This window comes from Adiantum capillus-veneris, chromosome 12, assembly GCF_014529385.1.
Source record: "Adiantum capillus-veneris isolate H3 chromosome 12, ASM1452938v2, whole genome shotgun sequence".
In the NCBI taxonomy this organism is placed as follows: Eukaryota; Viridiplantae; Streptophyta; class Polypodiopsida; order Polypodiales; family Pteridaceae; genus Adiantum; species Adiantum capillus-veneris.
The window spans coordinates 38,665,312-38,681,213 of NC_140942.1; positions in this window are offsets into that span (position 1 = coordinate 38,665,312).

Below are 15,902 nucleotides of genomic sequence, written 5' to 3' on the forward strand. Positions count from 1 at the left end.
TATGCGTCGCAAGGCATATGAGGAAAAGAATAATAAAAACAAAGAGATTTCTCATGAAGAAAATGTGCCCAAGGAGGAGGCAAGTCTCTCAAGCAAATAGGGATGCGTGACCTATGAGACCGAGTTACAATTGAAAATATGCTTTTGGAATTGTAATGGATACCCATGGAATGCGGGGGTTGGCATTGATGAACTAACAAGCAAAGCCGATGTTGTACTTCTTGTTGAAACTTGGGAGCATGATACACAAAGGATTAACGGCTTGGAGGATTACAATGTACATTCATTGATGTGGTCAAAGAATCTCAAGCAACGAAGAGGACAAGGAGGGTTAGCATGTATGGTTAAGAAAGGATTGGAAGATTTTGTATCAATTGTGAAAGATGACAAGTACAAACGTTATGTATGGCTGAAAATTATGACACCAAAAAGAGCACCCATTTTTGTAGCTGGTTGCTACATTCCTCATCATGATTCTCCCTTTTATGCTTGCATGGATAGAGATCAACCATTTTCTGATTTGGAAGAGGACATTGCTTATTTCAAAGATGAAGGTGATGTTATTGTATTTGGGGATATGAATGCTCGCACAAAAACATTGCAACATGATACTCAACAATTTGATATGCCATACATTTCAAGGGAGTTGGAGGAAGTTCACTTGTATGATCGTACTTCAATGGATGAGAAAGAGCCGGATCACTATGGAAAGTTACTTTTACACATGTGTAATAGCACGGGTATGCTCATTGCCAATGGTGTATCTTTGTGGAGTGGAACCAATGGATTTACATGTAGAAGACATAATGGGGATAGTGTGATTGACTATATGCTACTCTCTGAAGCCATCATGTATCGCATAAAGAGTTTTATGTTTGGTCAATGGACCCCGGAATCCGACCATCGCACCTTATGTATTGACCTTTCATGTGGAGAAGCAACTAAGCATGATAATCTCAGCCAAAGGAAAGAGAAGTTATCACTATGTATAGATTTTAAACGGGCACCAATGTACATTGAAATGGTTGAGCAAAAATTATGGATGACAAAGCTTCAATGTGATGCACCATTGGAAACTAAATGGGAAGCTTTCAAGAAAGCTATTTGTTCTTGTGCGGAAGAATGCTTTGCCATAAAGCATCTCCATGGTATCCACAAAGATAGATCACGCAAAAGGTGGTTTGATAAAGAATGTCAAGATGCTCGAAAGTCCTTGATAAAGCTTGATGCAACTATGGACAAAGACAACTATCAAAGTCATTTGCATACATACAAGGCATTGATTCAAAAGAAGAGAAGAAGATGAGAAGTAAAGCAACAAGAATTTCAAGTCCAAGAAAAGGCACATGCATGTGGAAGATTTTGGAGAAACTTGAGAGGCAAGCGGGTTGAGAATTTTGGTAACTTGAGTCTAGTGGATATGTACACACATTGTAGGCAATTATATGAGCAAGAAAATACTGAAAAAATGCCATTTTATGGTTCACTTCCATGTATGCCGTCTTTTTTTACTATTGAGGATGTATGCGGTGGGCTTGAAAAGTTGGCCACTCGCAAAGCGGGAGATCTTCAAGGTATCAAGCCGGAGATGATCAAATGGACGGGAGATTTTATCCATGAGTGGATGTGTGATATGTTCAACCTTGCACTTCAACATGGTATGCCTTATGATTGGAGTACTAATTGGGTTAAGCCTTTGCATAAAGGAGGGGATGTAAAGAATGTAAGCAACTACCGGACTATAATGATTGGGTCTCTTATGGCAAAGTTGTTTGGGTGCATAATGGAGATGAAATTGAGTGATTGGGCTGAAGAGAATGACAAGCGTGCAAAGGGACAAGCGGGTTTTCGTCGATGCCATAGCACCATTGATCATCTTGTCACTCTTCGTGTTCTCATGGAGGAAAGTCGGTTGAAAGGCAAGCGATTGTATTGTTGTTTTGTGGACTTTAAGAAAGCCTTTGATATGATTCCACGTAACAATTTTTGGAGAAGGATGGAAGAACTCCAAGTGCCAAGTGAGTTTATGCTTGCGGTTTCTCGAATCTATGAGAAGGTGATTTGTCAATTGCGCATGGGAAGAGAAATTTCAGAAATTTTTGTAAGCACTATTGGGGTTAAACAAGGATGTCCATTATCACCAACTCTCTTTGGTCTATGCATCGATCAATTGGAACAAATGGTACTTGACTTTATGCAAGAAGAAGGCATTGAAGAGGTCACTATTTGCAATGCGGTAATCATGCTTTTGTTGTATGCGGATGATGTAGTGCTTCTAGCACACACTTTAGAAGATGCACAAAAGCTTATGGTTGTCCTTGAGAACTTTTGCTTGCATAGTGGGCTGATTGTAAATGAATCCAAAACAAAGGTTATGCTTGTGAAAACCAACCATAAGGAGAAGCCATGCATTGTGTACAACAACGAGACACTTGAAGTTGTTGAGAGCTTTAAGTACCTTGGCCTTGAGGTTCCATCCAATCACAAGTGGCATGAATGTGCTATGCGTCGTTTGGAAGCGGGAAAGAGAGCATATTATGCATTTGAGAACATGTGTAATGCGGGAAACATCAAGTGTTGGGTTCTCAAGAAGTATCTTTTTGATGCATTGGTGACACCGGTTCTTCTTTATGGAGTTGAAGTGTGGGGCGGGAGCATCTCAAAGTCTACTTGGAAAGAGTTTGAGAATGTCCAAAAGCGTTTTCTTACAAACTTTCTCCAAGTTAAGACACAAACACCATATATGCTCTTACTTCTTGAGTCGGGATCTCTTCCAATTGAGGTTATGGGCATGGAAAGGGTTGTGGAGTACATGATAAAGATGCGTCAAAACCCCTCACATCGACTTCCTACAATTGCATGGGAAGCAAGCAAAAAAGTTCAAAAGACGCATAAAAGCAAGATCTTGAGCACGGGATGGATGCAAGACATAAAGAAGTGGTTTGGGAGATGGGATGCATTACACTTGCTACATGATGCTTCAATTGACTCTCAAGTGAATGAAGCTTTTCTACAACGCCAATGTATTACGGCTTGGGAGAAATCCGGTGGGTCACGCTTCATACATTACACCACCTATATTGCCCCCAACTACAAAACCATGTTCTTCGCTGAGAGAGGAAACCGTACTCACACTTACATGCTTGAGCCTATTCCCTTGTCCGCGATACGCACTATCGCAGCAATTCGGCTTAGCTCCCATTTCCTTCGATGCGAGATAGGGCGTTGGGGCAATGGAGAAGAGTCAAATCGATTGTGCACATTATGCTCACTGCAAGTTCGAGAGTCTGAGTACCACACACTACTAGAGTGCTCAGCTTTTGATCACATCCGAACTTGCTTCTCTCACATTTTCAGCCATAACTTAGACCTACACACTTTCCTCTCCCAGCCAAAGTGTGGGCTCTCCATTGCGACTCTCATCACTACAATTTTGGAGCATCGAGAGTCACTCATCAGCCATACACATACTACATCACATGTAACTTTGGTCCCATAGGTCATATTTGACCTCCGAGGACGATAATAAAATCTATCTATCTATCTATCTCTCTCTCTCTCTCTCTCTCTCTCTCTCTCTCTCTCTCTTTCACCATGCAGCCGAAGCGCGAAGGCCGCCTCTCTCTCTCTCTGTGTGTGTGTGTGTGTGTGTGTGTGTGTGTGTGTGTGTGTGTGTGTGTGTGTGCGTGCAGTCCCCTCGTTGATCGCACGACTGCAGTGCACACCACGTATATATGGGGCTCGAGGGAGAGGGGCAGGGGAGGCGCTCGTGCGAGTGGCACAACGGACACATTGAATCCGTCGAGCCATGGGAGGTGTGTACGTGGCATACGCAAGCCAAGATTGTACTTCTTCTATAACGAAGCGGGAGAGCAAGGGCACCGTCACACCACAAAGTCCAGGAGCTCCTTCGCTGAGAGCTTAGCCTTGGGCCGTGCACCCTGTCTCGACGCTACATGGCCGTTGCATTATTGATTGCCTATCCTTCTCTCCCTCTCTTGTGAGCACTTAGTCCTCCATTGTATCACCGGAAGAGCAGGGCACACATGCCGGATGAAGAAGCACATGAAGAAGCACACGCCATGTGTGAGGGGGGGAACCGGAATTCCCTCCCCCTTTATAGATAGTATAGATGAGCATTGTGCTATTAAGTAAACCCGAGGAAGGACTTTTATAATGTCTTTTCCCTCCTTTCAAGAAGTATTATAAATCATGAGAATCATGTGCAAAGCTTGCAATGCTCTAAACGAATGAATCACATAGAACAGGTAATTCATAAGATGAAAGGTTACTACTCACAGATCTAAAACTTAATGACTAAAAAAGCAAAAATATTATAGATTGCAACCAAGATGAAAGGTTCTCACTTAACCCCTACAATGAGACATATGACCAATGTAAATGTAGAGGCATAAACCACACTAAATAAAATCCCAGACGAACGAAGGCCACAAATTAATAAGAAAAGCTAGTGTTATGTCCCCATCATAGGAGAGGAGATGTAGTCTCTAACAACGTCTAGGTGGGCGTACTGTGAGCTTGCCCAGCGTGGCTGGTCACTTATAAAATGAGGTCGAGGCATAATTTGTAGAGGATGACCTTGACCTTGACATCACACACACCTAGCCTTGCAGATTGACCATTGGCACTCTGCTGGTGGAGGTCATCCTCTACAAATGAGGCCTCATCGTCATTTTAAACTACCGGCCACATTGGATAGGTGTAATGAAGTCTGCCCAGACAGTGGACACCCATCCTAAAGGTGTCTTAGACTAGGTTCCCTTTCCAATGATGGAGACATAACAGATGGATTCAATGAATTTGAATGGTTGTGGATTGCCCCTCAAATTGTGTATCTGGCAATGTGATGAGGTTAAAGCTTGCGAAGGCATTGCCACACGGGTGTCATGCTAATCAAGAGAGATGAAATGCCACAACGATCTGCGAGATGGAACAGTGACAGATTTCTTCAGCAGACCAGACCACACACCCACCATAACAACACCACATCCACTCCGCTGCATACCTTACGTCCCCCATCCTGGAGTCACACTCGACAGGTCCACTGCATCTGCTGAGTCCAACAATGGCGACCACTAGGACGACGCTTGGGAGGTCCATATTATGGTCATATCAGAGCTATCCTAGGGAACACCTACGGCAGGACAACCATGACCCACCTCATAGCTGAGCTCATGGGCTAATCAAGAGACCTAAGGAGAGAGAGTACCAGATCAGTTTTTGCTGATGAGATGACATCAGACATGGATGAAATTTGGTATTTGTCACATAGGCTACATTGGCCTTTTGTGGACGTTAATCTCTCTCTCTACTAGAATCACACATGGATGTAACCTTTTGGCCTCATAGGTCATTTTGGCCATTTGGAGACGTTAATATAACATCTCTCTCTCTCTCTCTCTCTCTCTCTCTCTCTCTCTCTCTCTCACAGATGACAACATTTCTCTCTCTCTCTCTCTCTCTCTCTCTCTCTCTCTCTCACACACACACACACACACACACACACACACACACACATGACAACATTTGAAACCGCTGCACATTCAAAGCTGTATACTCAAAGTAATAATCAAACAACAGTAAATTTTTTACGCTTTATTTCTGTTCACAAAAAAATGTAAAAGTTACATGTATGGGTTACATTGTGCGCACAGAATACCTTTGATACATAAATCAGCTATGAAGGGTAATAGCCCGCTGTACAACCACCCTTATCTCTTGAGATAACTACATATCTCCTTTAAACTACAAAAATAAGGGTCACATATAGCACAAATGATGGTACAGATACTTGGTGTTGCTAACTCTTACCGCAGTAAGAGTATTTGCGAGGGTAATGCATCTATCTATACTCTTTACAATGCAGCTTAAATTTTTTGTTAACTCTTACTACACTAAAAGCTTTTGCGAGGGTAATGCATTTGTTACAATGGGCTCTTGTAGTGCTACTTCAAGACTAGGCAGGCCAATCACCAAATTCGACCAAACTTTTTGGCACGGTTTTGGCACATACACTAACTTCATAGCCAGCTGTTAAGATCCAAATGGAAATCTGTGGCTTCCACCTAGGCATGGCTAGTCATTGTGACTCGTCCATGCAGAAGCTTCTGAAGTATTTGACTTTGTGAATGTAATGCTTTTGCCAAATGGCTTATATCCAAGCTAGGGAATTACGATCATTTGACGGCGGACGCCCACGTGTTGGAGTGGGCAGGCGTTGAGTGTTCAATTCTTGCAATCGAAGCAAGCCAAAATAAGGTCCTCTTGCACGCTCAGTCGTCGGTAAACAAAGTGAAGGGTCATGTTGTATTCTATTCTAAAACTTAACAACCCAACCCCCCCGCCCCCCCCCCCCAACAACACACGCGCACGCGTGCACACACAAACAAAAACACCAAAAGGAGATAGGGATATGAGGTTCTTAAATGAAAGGACCAAATTACGAAGAAGAACTCAATCATTCAATGCTTCACATTCAAAACTCAAATGTATGTCAAACTCTCTTCTTCACTAAGCTTCTTTTACAAAGTCCAAAAGGTTTGGTGCGCTCTGAAGTGACTATTTATGAGTCCCCCACAAACCAATGACAAAGTCCAGTCCATATAGTTCTTACTTGCATCCATGTGTCCTCTGCAAGCCTCTCAGGGGAGGCCTCCGGTGATGTTATGGCTGGAGGTAACGGGTGTTTCAGTTTAGGGACAACAATTAAATCACGGCCAAGAACCAAAATTGCTCCAGCATTGTTTGCAGTCCCTGCAAAAGACACCTTATATGACCTCAGCATTGTGGAAATCGTCCTAAAACCTAAAACAACTCCTGTGGGTTTAGATTTTTACTGCAATAGTTTGTGGCAGAGAATAAAGTAATAAGATGCCCTTGAGCAAAACGCTCAAACCCATCCATTACACACTCATGTGCTCTAATTATGAGTTATAGGTCATTATTCTTGCAAAATTCTAGAACTCGATCTAGCTGCTTGAGCCAAATACATCAAAAAACCCAGACATATTTGAACTTCCCTCTTTTTATTTACCATTGAAGCAAACTAAAAGACGTCTCTTAGTTATAAAAGAACCCACCCCATGTCCAGGGCCTCGTGCATTTGCATGCAACCCCTCGACGCTGTCATTCTCCGTAGGATCTGACCTGTGCATAAATACACCATAAGTAAACCAGCACTTAACATATATGTCATCAAAATAGCAAGCAGAAAGAGCTGAAATTTATTTGAATACAAATGTATATCTGTCAAATTATGGTTTGCACTCGAATAGGTCGCTGCATACCATAGTAGATCCATGAGTACCATTGATCTAGTCACAGCATGAGTGATTTCTTTCACAAAACTCTTTGCAAATGTGAAGGAAATTTTCATGTTGGTTGGACCCTTCTGGTATAAAATGTGGTGCAGTTTCATCATTGACTCATACATGTCGGTGCAAATGGTGTTGCATTTGATGCAGTACTAGTTGAGGTCCTTTGTTTATTTTGAACACACTGAAACATTCAGCATCCGTGACTTGCTCCCACTTTACCATTTTGGGATCTGATACCTTTATGGAGGAAAATCCATAAGCAGCATTAAACTCTGACAAAGTTGTATAGAATTTTTCATGCACGAGGATCATGACACCTTCGGAGCTTTCCATCGGCCTGCACACATCAAAGGGAAATTTGCTTGATTGTATTGTATCTAACAAAAAATTGAAAATAATCAAAAAAATAGTTGGACATATTCCTTGAAATGTAATAGTTAGCATCGATAAGTTGCTTGTTAGCATAATGCCAATTAGCACATTGAATTATCGAGCTAGCATACTAAATAATCTACTAAACTTTGTGTGCTAATTAGAAGATCCACAATGCTTTCCATATTAGTTTACTCCGTCCGCCTCCAAGTCAATCTAGTGTTGAGGAACCTCCAAAAGTTGAGGAAGCTGAAGAAATACTCCCACAAGAGCAGATCATTTATCATCAGGAGTAGCCACTCAAGTCCGAGAAGATTACACATAAGTATTTGGTAAAGTTCAATAATTATTCTACTTTGGGCTGTTAGTGGATGACCAAGTAGGAATTAGCATCTTATCCTCAGATGCTGGAAGGATATGTACAAGCTCTAAAGTTAAGGACAACTATTTAGAAGCCAGAGGGATGTTGCTAAATGGACTATTTTCTAAGTAATTTTTATTTATTAAAATTAGGATATTCAATTGTGTGCACTTGAACCGTAAGGTTAGGAACTATAGATCTATTGAAATTATTAAAAGCCATCAAGAACGGACAACTCTGATGTGTCATATGATGGATGACATTAAGCATCGTAAAGGGGTTGTACCTTTAGTTTGGTAGGAGAGACCAGGAAACATATAATCCTAATGTGTCACGTGATGGGTGACGAGAGCATTGAAAAGGGAATACTCCGTTGGTCTGGCAAGAAATTTGAATTGGAAAAAGGAATACATGTAAAGATGCAAGCACAAGAATAAAGATGGGTTCTAAGAATCTTTTTCTAAAATCGAAATAATTTTAAGTGTTTTTTGGAAAGAGCAGATGATTTCTTGCAAGGAATCTGTGTTTGCATTGCATCTGTACCTGAAACTTGTATTCGGGGTAGCCTTGAAAGTGCCTGTATAGCATCAATTTTTAGCTCATTCAGTTTTATTGAGTTTTTTACAAGTTCACATTTTAGAAAAAAAGTGACCAACCGTCCACTTAATAAAAGGGCAACCCACTTAACTCAAAAACCCAAGGCCTCTTCAAAAAAAGACCAGGGCTCCTCATGAAGTGATCTCTCTTCGCACTCGCCCCTATCTCTAGCGCTACCTCCCATCTCTATTCTGATCGTCACCGCACTGGCTATTCTTGTTGGATGCGGGTGCCTATAGAAGAGACTCTCTCTCTCTCTCTCTCTCTCTCTCTCTCTCTCTCTCTCTCTCTCTCTCTCTCTCTCTCTCTCTCTCTCTCTCTCTCTCTCTCTCTCTCTGCTTCCTAGATGTGTCAACGCTAGTGCAAGGAGACCTTCTGGAGAGAGTTTGCAAGCAATTGGGAGAAGCTAGTATACAAAGTTCACTTTTTAGTACTCGGAGTGACAAGTACCTATTGTGAATTCGTGACATGAGGTATTTTTTTGTGTTTTTGCTTTTGCAAGTACTCCATCACGGGCAAGGAGCAAAGAGGCCTCTGGCTATGCCTAGAGATTTTGGGAACGGAATTGGGAACGGTTTGTGGTGCTTCGTGCTCTAGGAACAAATGGAAACAGGATCGAGAGCTCCTCTCTCAAGAATTTCCACAAGGGAAGAAATTGACCATCGAGTCTTATGATTTAGAACAAAGGGGTCATTCCGATTCTTGTGCTTGTAAAAAGATTCTCCCTGATAAAGATTCTTTTTTTTTTGGGGGGGGGGGGTCAGCCCATCTTCTGGTCCCAAATACTATGTCGATCTTCTCCCTCATCTCTTTTGTGTTGAAAGTTTATTTATATCAGCTTGTTGATTATTCATGTGTGCTCCCATTTGTGACACTTCATTTGGAGAGATGTCCTTGCTTTGCATCCATTGAAAATAGCCAAGAGCCTTCTTTCCTTGACCCTGTTTGACATTTCAGCAATTAGTGCATTCCAGGAGTTGACATTCTGGACAAGAAGGTCCTCAATCACTTTTTGCGTTTTCTGAAGTGCACCACACTTGGCATACATGTCAACCAAGTTCGTGCCAAGCACTACGTTTTTTTCCCCATAGCCCCTGACTATAAATGAGAATTCTTCTTCCCATATAAGCATCTTGTGTAGTGCCACACGCCCTTGTGATGCAAGCATAGGGAATTGCAATTGGATTGATTTCCATCAGCTGAAAATAGACCAAAGCTTCCTGGCCCTGCCCTTGCCTCTATTGGGCATATTTAAAAATCATGCACTCCAAGAGACAACATCATAGACAAGTAGCTCCTCCATCAGGTTTTGTGCTTTCTGAAGTGGACCACATTTGGCATACATGTCAACCAAGGTAGTGCCAAGCACTACATTTTTATATGAAGAGACACCCTCACTTTGCATACGCTCAAAATAGCCCATAGATTTGTGGCCCTAGGCATAGCCAAAAATCATTACACTCAAGGGACGACATCCCGCACAAGCAACTCCTCAAGCATGTTAGGCATACATGTCGACCAAGGCATTGCCAAGCATGATTATTTTTCTCGAAAACCCCTAATTAACAATATCATTCTGAATTCTTTTGCACATCATCATCTTACATAGTGCAACATGCCTTCACGATGAAAGTGTAGGTGGCTTTGTTTGGAGAGATGTGCCACCCTGCCCTGTTTGACACTTTGCATAGATGTTGACCAAGCAATGCTAAGCACTACATTTTTTTCCAACAACCCCTAACTAGTAATATCATTGTGAATTATTTTTCCCATATGAGTGTCTTGCATAGTGCCACACACCTTCAAGTTGCATGCATAGAGGATTGCAATCGGAGAGATGCCCTTGGTTCCCATCTCCTAAAAACAGCCCAAAGCTTCTTGGACCTACCCATGTTGGGCATACCTGGCAATTAGTGCACTTCAAGAGACGACATCACGGGCAAGCACCTCCTTTAGCACTTTTTGTGCTTTCTGAAGTAGACCACATTTGGCATACATGTCGACCAAGGCAGTGCCAACCACCGTTTTTTTCATCATCCCCCCTGACTATCAATACCTTTGTGAATTCTTTTATCTGTATTAGTGTCTTAATTGGTGCCATACGCCTTCAAAATGCAAGCCTAAGTGATTGCATTTAGAGAGATTTCCTTGCTTTGCATCCATTGGAAACAACTCAGAGTTTCCTAGCCTTGCCGCTATTTTGCATATCCTGCAATCAATGAAGTCCAAGAGACAACATGCAAGATATGTATCTCCTCAAGCACTTTCTATGCTTTCTCAAGTACACGGCATTTTGCATATATGTCGCCCAAGGCATTGCCAAGCACGACGTCTTTATTCAACATCCCCTAGCTACTAATATCATTGTGAATTATTTTGCCCATATCAATGTCTTGCGTATAGTGCCACATACCTTCAAGATCCAAGCATGGGCAATGCATCTAGAGAGATGCCCTCACTTCACATCGTATGAAAACAACCCACAGCTTCCTTGCCTTGTCTTTGTTGGGCATATCCCACAATCAAAACAGTTTAAGAGAGGGTATCTTGGACAGGCAGCTCCTCAAGCACTTTTTATGCTTTCTAACATAGACGACATTTGGCATACATGTTGACCAAGGCATAGACAATCATGATGTTTCCTTTCAACATCCCCTGACTAGCAATATGATCGTGAATTATTTGCCCATATTAGTAGCTTGCATAATGCCACATGCCTTCAAGATGAAAGCATAGGTGATTTCATCTATGTTTTCTTTCAGCAACCCCTAACTAGCAATATCATCGCGAAGTCTTTTTCCCATATAAGCATCTTGAGTGGTGCCAATGTAAGTGATTGCATTTGAAGAGATACCCTCACTTTGCGTCTGCTAAAAACAACTCAAAGTTTCCCGGCCTTGCCATTCTTTTGCATATCCTGCAATCGATGAAGTCCAATAGACAACATCTGTGACAACACACTGTGATTGGCAATACACAAAATTAGATTGCCAATGCTCAATTTTGACTATGTTGCAAACTATGGCTACAAGGGTGTTGAGGTTCCTCAGTTGCATAGAAGACCATATTGTGATGCAAAACCTAGGAAAAGAAATCGCAAAAATTCCCTGGCTCCCGGTTGTAAAATGACTCTGTCCCAGGCTACATGGAAGCTGTGCAGGTTGAGAGATCCTGCATTTGAATGATATGGCTCTTGAATAAGCAACAATTTGTTGATGTCAATAATAATTAGTCTTTTGCAAACATTTTGTAAAACAAATAGGTAGTTAGACAATAGAAAGACTTTCATATTCTTTTACACTGGTTATTACGAGAACCATCATGTCAATGTCTTTAGCAAAGGTCCATACAGGATTTGGGAGTTGGGAGGTTATCCACTCCATGGTTGCCATCCTCAAGATTTTTCTCACCATTCCCTTGCTCTTCTATTTATGAGACTCTTGTATCTCTAGTGTAGTGGTCCATAGCTTAAGAATTAGCTCGTAACTTTTGCACAGCTTGCCAAATAATGAGCAACAGTCTTTTTATGCAACTGCAAGTAGACAAGTTTGTTATGATTTCAACACAATCACTATATGCATTCCTTATTCCATATCAATCCAAATTCTAATTTTGAATACTCACAGTCTTAATATCTGGATGCGTTCCTCAAATTGAGTTTAGAATCCAAAATACTAGCTTGTCAAGCTCGATGCAAACCAGGGTCCAGTGGTGGTTTCTCTCATATGGAAAAATAATGGTGGTGTTTTTCATTTTGAGAAAGACAAAGAGTTGAGGGAGTCCTACAGAATGGTGAGTAAATATTTTCGAGCAAGGAAATAATCGAGCAAGTTCCTCCCAAACAAGCTCAAGGTATTCACTTGCAAGAAATTAGCCTTACAATAGGAGTTTTAATTACATGCTATAAGAACCACAATGCCTAGATTTAGATTTATTGGAAACTTTTTATTAATCGATCCCAGTTATCTCAATTGCAAAAAGCACAATAACCTCTTCTTTGTTTTAACATGCCAAGATATGCACTCAACAGGTTTGTCTTTTTACTTAAAACACCGGCTAAGTATTTATGCCATTGCAAATGGGTTTTGCAAGCCCCTCAATATTTTGACCTTCTACACAAATTCTAAAAATAAATGCAGCATCATTGGTGCGTAGGCTGTAACGTACATCATGGGGCAGCATACCGCTCCTCACACTTTGGTGGTAGGGTCCTGCTTTGACTCATCAAAACAAACTAGCGAGGTCCGGCGAATTCGGGTAGAGAGAGAGAGAGAGAGAGAGAGAGAGAGAGAGAGAGAGAGAGAGAGAGAGAGAGAGAGAGAGAGAGAGAGGAGAAAGACTTTAGACTTTGTATCCATCTACGTTTAGGCAGCTTAGAGGCTGGCAAGCTCTAGGCAACAAACTAATGGGATCGTGTGAATGCGGAGAGAGAGAGAGAGAGAGAGAGAGAGAGAGAGAGAGAGAGAGAGAGAGAGAGAGAGAGAGAGAGGCAACAAACTAATGGGCTCATGTGAATGCGGGGAGAGAGAGAGAGAGAGAGAGAGAGAGAGAGAGAGAGAGAGAGAGAGAGAGAGAGAGAGAGAGAGAGATCATGGAAAGACTATCTCTCCATGTCTCTGTCTCGCCTTCACCTCCATAGCTTGAATTCAACAATTTCTATCAGAGTTGAGGGCGTTAGATCCTTGGCATAGTCTGAGTTGTAGCACCCAGTTGCAAGCAATTAACATACAACAATTCAAAACCAATAAGAGGGTCTTGAGAAGTAGAGAGTTTGTAAGCAATAGTGTGACAAGTGGGCATCATCTTGCGGGCAGCAAAGGCCCCTGTTGAGAGCGCTGTCCTAATCAGATGGAGCATAGTTGCAAGAGGGAAAAATCAAGGAGAAGATCAACATCCCAAGGGCCTTGTGTGCAACACATATTGTAGAGGTTCTGATGATGGTGTTGTGGATTTGGTGCAAAAATGGAGTCATAGATGCCCTTCATAGCCTACTACAATTTTGTATGAATGGCATCATATGCTTGCAGGATCTCAATTACCTCTTGGCCACCATTGGTGGCATTGACACCACAAAGCTTCCCAACCCTCATGGTCGAGGCATGCTTGCTGGTGAGGAATCCCTCGTAGGGATGCAACCTATTCATGGAAATCCCAGCTCCCTACGTGATACTTGTCTCTAGATTTGCACGTCACCGTGCATTCCTACAAGGAGCATGCAATGTGCTGCAGTTGATTGTTGTGGACAACCGACCTACATTGGTAAATGGTCCCTCCTTACGGAGTACTTGCCTCCACGACCACAGACCGGCGTGCATTGTCTACAAGCAGCAGACAAGGCATTATTGTTGACCACCTATGTAGAAGCAATCATACTACGATATAAAATTCAATAATTATCCAAATTCTCCATACGGTGATTTAATACTTTGGAGATTTGCGCCTCGTCCTTTGGGCCTTGGCCACTCGCAATGTGTGTGTGTGTGTGTGTGGGGGGGGAGAGAGAGAGAGAGAGAGAGAGAGAGAGAGAGAGAGAGAGAGAAGAAGAAGACAAAGAAGAATCAGAAGAAGATAATTTTAACATCCTAGGAAACTATCCAAGGAGACCTTAAAGATCTATCCAACAAGGAGAGTTGAAATCAAGACCTATTATTCAAGAGAGAGCACCTCATGGGCTAGTGTTCACAAAAATCCGATCTTTACAGTATTTTTAAAGGAGAAAATTTGAGAATGCACAGGCTAGTTTGGAGGGTCACTTTTAGGAAAATGGCTAATTTTACGGCTAGGTTGGGGTCACCTTGATGAAATTGGCTAAAATTTGGAGGATTTTATTGTAAAAACAGGTAAAAGCCCTAGAATTTTCACTTTAAACTAGGAGATTTCCAATGATCTCCTTTATTCCATTGGTTTTTTAAAAAGTTTAGGTGAACACTAGGCTACGGGGACATATACAGATAGACAGAGATAGAAGCGTGACACAAAAGAGTGGTGAAAAAGAGAGAGAGAGGGCTTCTAAAAGAGGACATATGTTGCTCCCTCCCCACTCCCTAGCTAGAATTGTTGGAGAGAGAGAGAGAGGGAGAGAGAGGCGGTCTGGGGTGGGCAACAAGGGAAGCAACTCTAAACACTCCTCAAGGCTCCCTTGCTGCTCAATTGGGACTGGGACAACTACAAGTACACAAGACAACAATAAACCCATATCCAAACCCAACAAAAGAAAAGGGCACCACCTAGTTATGGATGTGAACTAGGATGCAAATAATATGTAGCCAAACATGCAAATGGAGGAAAGCAAAATTGCCACACAACGCACACCAAACATAGTCTTTTCACAACCGTAGGGATTTGGAAGAGAGTACAAAAAAACTTGAATAATTCGTCGATCTTGGCCTAAAAGATAAGATGCTTCCAAGCTTATAAAAATTAGAGAGACAACACAAAGCTTGATCTTATTGTCATTATACCATTGTCTTAGGGAAACAATTCATCAAGCCCCTTAAAACCACAAAGCATGAAAGAACACAAATAATCTTAAGGACAAGTTCACCTTATATAAATCATTGAGCCAACTTGTCGAGTTGATCTTGGAGAGAAGAGTCGTAGCCGTTGTACACAATTGCATCCCAAACTATCAATCTTATTTATTAGCAAGTGGAAGCTACAAATGATGGAGGGTAGGACATTACTCAATTCTTCTCAACAGCCTCAAAGCCTCTCTATGTATATATGAGTATAATGTGATAGAGAGCTTTCAAAGCTTACAATCTCCTCACAAAACTAGGGTTGGAGAGTGCTATGTTATGTGTGCAATGGATCTGTGTTACAAAGAAGAGAAGGGCTCTATTTATAGGTTTTTGGAAGCCTCGATTAGGATTAAGCCTAATCAATTTTATTAAGAGAAACATGTATTATGATTTTTTTTGAGTTTCAAATAAGAGTGGGTCTCTATTATCCTTTGAGTCACATGAATGTGGGCTCAAGGAGAGAGAATTATTGAGGTTGAAAAAAGAGAGGTTTGAGTGAATAACTTGGGAGTGCCTACTTTAGTGGATAGTAGAGGGTGCATTTTTACAACAAGGTTGGTGATTAATGTTTGTAATCACTACAAAGTTAGTGGTACAATTACAATGGGTAGAATGAGTTTGATGGTAAAAGAAGATGGTGAATGAAGTGAGAATCCTTGAGATGGTGAAGCCTTGAAGAAGCTTGGACTTACCTTGTGTAGATTGTCAAGAATG